General features: G+C 37.0%; 1 protein-coding gene across 1 annotated transcript in view; it reads right to left on the bottom strand.

Annotated features, from left to right (window-relative positions):
* The window catches only part of tbata (thymus, brain and testes associated), a 39,752-nt gene extending 36,852 nt beyond the window's left edge, over nt 1-2,900 (bottom strand). Inside the window, exon 1 of the mRNA XM_022669067.2 lies at nt 2,782-2,900. The gene's annotated coding sequence lies outside the window, so the exon portion shown is untranslated. The remainder of the gene's footprint in view (nt 1-2,781) is intronic.
* Between the last annotated feature and the right edge of the window lie 4,204 nt (nt 2,901-7,104).

The raw sequence follows: 7,104 nt of genomic DNA on the forward strand, positions 1-7,104 counted from the left end.
CATTTTTGCTGACGTATGCTCTTCGAGCGCACACATACTGTATTCTGTATACTCTGAGGCGTGCCACGCAAGTGTCACAGTTAGCTCTCTAATTAACAATGATTGTACAATCAGGTCTGTGGGTGTTACGGGGTATTTTTTGTTACCAGTTCAATAGCTCTTCACACTTGTAGATCTCATGCATAAACATAGTTTATTAGGAAAACAAAGGTTGTTCTTGTCTACGATGAAACCTTCTATATATATTCTCGGAAACATTTTCTAAAGCAGGGTTCTGGTGCTGTTATTAATTAAGGCAGTCTTTTTTAGCCTTTTACGCCGCCATGTGAGAATATTATGACCACTTTCATGTTCCTACAAATAACTGTTGAATTTTTCATTTTAGCTCCACTGATCATATAGGACACATGAGGTAACATTACTTCTTTCCTACATAACATTAGAACTTTTTATTTATTTCATAATATAATAATTATTCATTTTTTGTCAATTTGTCATTTTAAACCTTTCAGACAATTAACTTATATTAAAAAAAGTAAATAAATGAAAATAAATAAATGATCTTTCCAACAGCTGCTCTTTCAACGCCGAGCAAAAATTGAAATATGAAAAAAAAGAGTCAAAGGCACTCTGTTGGGAAAAATGACTAAAAGCCTTTAATGGCAAGTAAATTTAAAAACATTGAAGCCAAATTAAAAATAATAATAATAAAATAAAATAAAATAATCAATTTTAAGAAAGAAAGAAAAAATCATAATAAAAATAAATAAATAAATAAATACAGGAAAAACTAAAAAAATAAAATAAATAATAAATTACTTGCACATTAAAGGCTTTTAGTCATTTTTTCCAACAGAGTGCATTTGACTTTAATATTTTAACTTATATTTTATTTGCAGAATGTTAGTACATTTTACTTAAATAATGTAGCACCATATTAATCCATGCACCTACCTGCTTCCCAGCCTAATTTATGTGTATAATGGCCATCAGTGTGCAGTTTTGCCCACCATGGCTAATTTCTCTTTGATAGTCAGTTATGTATTCTAATAGTTGACTGAACATAACCTGGAATCGGATTCATTTGCTCTGAAGAGACCACATCACACCCGCCCAGTTTAAAATGATTCTCCCACATACTCATTCTCACCAGAGAGGGCCCTAAATCCCAAAACATACTGACATCAGCTTTAAATTAATTACATTTCCAAGGGAGGTAGCCCTTGGCAAGCCTGGACATTAACTTTTAGTATTAACTATATCATTTAAAGTTACTACAACTAGACACTGTAAGGTGCACCAGATTATAAGAGGGCACTATCAATAAACATCTATTTTCTTTGGCGTCACATCAATGTCAAAAGTCAGGGGTGCAAAAATAACAGGTGAAAAAAAATAACCAGTGTGTTTCAACATTTTCTGTGTGTAAATTAATTACCTTATCGTTAGCACAAATGTGAGACCATAATTTTCTGGTCTGTTTTCATACATTAGGCACGCTGGATTATAATGCACATTAAGCGACACTAGTCAGGAACAAGAGTGTCACCATGTTTCCTTCCTAATTCAGCAGTAAAGCTAAACTAAGCAAACAAAACTGTAATTAACCAATTTTTTTGTTAAGTCAAGCAAGCGCTGGATGGTAATTTACACAGATTTCTCTACTGAAACCTGTTTTATTGAGTGAGTAAAGTGCTTCCATTTATTTACTGTAAGTTTAGATTTCCAGAATTCCACTAAGCAGCAGTATTAACATTAATGCTGCCCGACAGAGCTACTCTGAGGAACTCTGAGTGTTCCGGTAAGCCAGGGTGATATTAGCTAGCGGTTCGTTCCGCATAGCTTGTTTTTACACTGTAAATATGCAGGCTACTGCCCAATATACTCACCTCTGGATGGCAAAGGAGCTAGCGCTTAGCACGGTTAGCAGCTAATTCTAATACTTCTCCAGGAGTGCTAGCCAAGGTTAGCAGCAGGCGACAGGTTGATAAAACTCACCTCTGAAAGGCAAAATAGATAGTGCTTGGCGCGGTTTGCAGGTAATGCTAATTCTTCTCCAGCAGTGCTAGCCGGGGTTAGGAGCAGGCTACAAGCCAGTAAAACTCACCTGTGAAAGGCAAAAGAGCTAGCTAGCATTTAGCACAGTTAGCGGCTAATGCTAATACTGCTGGAGAACTAAACTGAAACTCCTGTATAACACTTACTTCATTGGAGTGGCTTTACTGCTCCTTACAACCTGACTGGTAAAAATTTCTACATAAGGTGCACCAAATTAAAAGGCACACAGGCAATTTTTGGGTAAATTAAAGGATTTTAAGTGCGCCTTATAGTAGAAAAAATACAACATTTTTACACTTAGCTTAAAATAATGGTGCTACAAAACAAGTATCACCACAATTAGTTTAAAATTAATAACTAATCTCATATAAGAGCCACAACTTCTTCCCCAAATAATTGTGTTTTATTAAAGATGTCATTTTAAAATCAGGGTTGTTCCTCCAAACATAGTGACTTTTGCTATGAGTCAAAAAATCTATCGAGGCAACTTATTTTTGGGAGGATTTTTTTGGGGGTTTGTGTTTAGTATTTTAGAAAACGTAGAAAAGATTAGGAAAATTTTAAGAATACTTAAGAGATTTAAAGTTTATCCAGGACCTGAATGTAACCAGGGCTATTAAGCCCTGAGCTACTACTCTATGAGGAACAGTCCCAATCAGAAAATGCACTAATTGGTTCCTTTAGTCTGCAGAACATCAGAAAATGCATGAATATAAATCTCACCTCTTCTTTTATTTCTTTTCCCTTCAGTCCGTGTTCTCCTGAAGTCTGTAATCCTGCTGCTGCTGCTGTGTGTGTTTACTGGGTTACTAAGATACACAGCCTTACCATTATAAAAAACACAACAAAACCAGCTACACAATGGAAGGCTAGCTGGCACAAAAAGCCCACCCCCACCCCCACCCCCACCCCCACCCACCCGCGCTACACACACACACACACACTTATAAACACATCACGCCAGATTATTTGTAAGCTGTGCAATTACTTGCAAGATCAGGAGCTAATTTCTACAGCACAAACAACACAAGCAGAACCTGGAGAGAAACATACGAGCTGAGCAATTACAGTTAAATGGACACAAAAGTGTTCAAATCTTCAAAACAGGGACGGATCTCTGACCAGGCCAGTGGGATCATTGGGTGGTCATCACTACATGCTTCAGGGAGCCTTTGGGCAAATAGAATTACTCAAGACAACTCAAAATTAAAGACAGCCCAGCAGAGACATGAAAGTAGTGATGAAATGAAAGATACAATCAGCCTTGTTCTTAAATCCTTAAAGCGGATGAATGTTTCAGCAGGGTAAGGTTTGTTTCAGTTCAATTCATTTCTATGTACAATATCACTCAAAACATATTTAACAGACCTCCGTTTTCAGTGTTTTTATATTTAATACTGAAGTCATCCTGGCTATGGAACACAGCACACATAAGGAACACAGCAACAGAGGAAACTCTTGGTCTTCCTTTCCTGGGGCAGTCCTGATGAGGTGCCAGTGTCATCATAACGTTTTTGAAGGCCTTTGCGACTTCACTTAAGGAGGCTTTCCTTTTTACTTTATTTTACTTAAGTTCTTAGTTTTTTTAGATTGAGATTTAAACCTTCTTTTCTTTACTTAGTTGAGTAGCTCTTGCCATAATAAGGATTAGAAGATTATTCAAATAGAGCTAATAATTGTGTACCATCTCTAATTCTTTACAAATTTACAGCTGATACTTTTAAACACATTAAGAGGGAAACAAAATAAGTAATTAACTGAACTAATAAGTTCAGCACAGCTGTTAACTGAAAGTCTGAATTCCAGGTGACTCTGCCTCACAAAGCAAAAAGAGAAGAGAAAAAAGAAAGAGAAAACCTTTTTGTGTTTTGTGTTCATACTTTGGATGACTTTAGTATTAATCTACTAAATTTGAAATCATGAAAAGCCACTGAATTTAAGTTGTATTCAAACTGTTGACTTATAAAAACCCCAAAGAACACAAGAAGAACCACAGAAAGACTCAAAAAGAGAATGCTCCTAAAAAAAGAGGAAAAAACATTAAGTAGAGCTAAGGATCAAAAGGATTCTCCAAAACAAATTGGTAGAAAAAACAAAGACTCAAAAGTGAAACCCGCTAAAAAACTCCAATAATAATAATACATCCTCTGTAAAAACACAGAAAAGAACCATTAAATGGAAAGCAAGACTCAAAAGGACAACCTCCCTCAGATCATGTGTAATTGCTCAGCAGAACCAAGACTCAAGATGACAACATCCATTGGAGAATGAAAAGGAAACACTTAAGAATTAAAACTTAAATGATAAGTAAGAACAATTGAGAAGAGCCAGGTCTCAAAAAGAAATCCTTTCTAAAGAGCATTTCTTTGAGTTATAGTAAGAAGCATTGGAAGGAAACCTCAAAGAAAGAGTCAAAAGTAGAACCTCTCCAACATTAAGAAGAACCAAGACTCAATCAATAGACTGTGAAGTGAGCCAACAGAAAACGCAAGGAGCAAAAACATTACTGACCAATTTTACTTATAAACCATGTTTTGTAAAATGTATCTGCGGTGCAATTCGGTGTAAATGTTCTTAATACTACAAACATTGCCAGAGATTACTATTTTTGGTTAACTAGAGATTCTTTAGAAAAGCACAAATTGTTCTTTTCTGTGATGAAAAATGTATTTAATGTTTATTTAAAGCACTTTTTGAAGCAGGTCGTTTCTAGTGTTGCTAGGACACCCAACTGTAGCACCTTAATTACCCCAAAGGGTATATAATTGCTCCACTTACCCCACTGACCAATGGGATCAATGGCCAGCAGACTCTCACCACCATGGAGCTCAGGCAGTCTCTGGGAAAAATGGATGATTCAAGATGACAGAAATATTAAAGACAGCACAGCAGATACTTAAAGAAAAACTAAAAAGCAGCCCCACCCGCCTCATGTTGAGAAGAGTCCATCAACATCATCTTGTGGGCAGTGTCCTGAAGTCAGCGTACTGTGGGCAATCATGAAGGACTAGAGGATAACCATCAGAAACTGTGAAACAACAGATTCAGAGCTTCTGTTTCTAAGTAGGAGTGTATAATAGAGTGAATAGCACATGAAACAGTGTTTAAAAACTCCAGCAGCACTGCTGTGTCTGATCCACTGGTACACATGAACACCTCATACACAACCACCACCACGCCATAGTTTAAGAATCTGTTGAATCTCTAAAAAGTTTATCAAGTAACTTTTAACAGTCTCAGGGCTTACAGCTTTCCCACCACAATTCTCCTGTTTTTTAATGCTTTTTTTTATTTTTATATAAAGCTATGGAGTGATAATCACAATATAGTAAAGAAACAAATCAAACTATGTTTTTTTTTTAAGTTGCACAGGTTAGAATGTTATTATCACGCAGCTCTGGAACTGTGCAGTGAGCACTGCACACACATCAGCTCCTCCACTTCTCTGCATTATGCGCTTGACTTGGACAAAATGGAGCCTTCTGAAGTGAGGAGAAAAATTACATCAGGTAAGCTAACTTTGGTCCAATGTGAAAGAAAGTCGTAGGTATGGAGCTAATTTAAGTTAGTTGTTGATTGTAACAACACCTGTGTCGGCTTCGTTGAGTGTGTTAATTCAGCATGCTCCTATAGCATTCCACAGCAAAAAGACGGCATGTACCCTTGTTTTTTTCATATATGCTTAAAAAACGTTTGTTTAAAAAGTGTTTATTCTTATTTTTTTCTTTCTTTCTTAATTATTTTAGCGTATACGAAAGTAATTGTAAATGATGTTATTGTTCTTGGTTTATTTCAGTTTAATGAGTGTGCGTAGCCTAATTGTTGTTTATCTATTTTTCACTAGGGCTATATGCTTAAAATAAAAGACATTGTTTGTTCAGAAAGTGTTTTATATTCTTAAACATTGTTATTTATATTAGAGTACACAGGGAGATTAATTCTTAGTCATTTTTTTTTCTTAAATAATAGGTATATGCTTCTTTAGTATTGCAGTGTTTCTGGACAGATTTTGCTCATTCAAACAGCCCGAAAATGTTTTTAAAAAACTCAGTTTTAACACTTTACTTACAAAAAATTGTCGGGTTTAAATCGGGCTCTGGCTCACAAAGAGAGTTTATGGGGCAGGTCGGGATGGCTCGGATAGAACGTGCACGGGTTCGGGCTGGATTTTGTGGGCCCGATCTAAGCTCTATCAGGGCTACAGGCGTTGCTTGAATACTATCAATTAGGGCCGCATGATATACCGTTTTAGCATCGTCATCGTGATGTGTGCATGCCATTTAAATGCCCGACTTGGCGTGGACTTGATTGGCGTGGAGCTCTTGATCGGTCTGAACATGAGACAGCTGGTGGTGGCGGGTTTGGTTACATCACAGGCCCTGCATTGTTTAATATCGCAATATATATATAGTCATAAAAAAGGACTGTCCATAGATACATATATAACTCTAACTAAACACTGCTAATACTAGTTTGGATGGTGAAGTGGGAAAGGTTAAGCCAGTAAATTAAGCATTGGTAAAGTCTGGCCTGAAGCTACATCATGAGTCATAAGCCAGTTCCACACTGAACTGGGGAGAGTGAGTGAGGAGAGCGTGGGACGAACAAACAGCAGCCCTTTACTTTCAGACTGTAAATAAAACTCCAGCAGCTGCTATTCACAATGAATCGCGCATTTAATGGGAGTTGGAGGAGGTGTGTGGGGATTACATGGTGGTAGAGGAGTGATGAAGGAAAACAGCAGTATAACAGCAGCAGACAATATTAAAAACAATATTAAGAGTGAAAGCTCCAGCATTGAACCAAAGCTGATCACTGCAGGCCACTGGAATACATTATTTTATTACCCTATAATAATGACACAATACACTGACATGCAATAAGTGAAGGCATGGGCGTGGTAGTGGGGGGAAAAGTGGACCTGACTACCCAGGGCCCTAGTAGGGAGAGGGGCCCATGAAAATCCTGATTTTTTTTTCGCTCACTTTCCTTTGTTTACTGGCATGGATAGGGGCCCATTAACATAGAGGGTGTACAGGGCCCAGA

The sequence above is a fragment of the Astyanax mexicanus genome, chromosome 15, assembly GCF_023375975.1.
Source record: "Astyanax mexicanus isolate ESR-SI-001 chromosome 15, AstMex3_surface, whole genome shotgun sequence".
Taxonomy (NCBI): Eukaryota; Metazoa; Chordata; class Actinopteri; order Characiformes; family Acestrorhamphidae; genus Astyanax; species Astyanax mexicanus.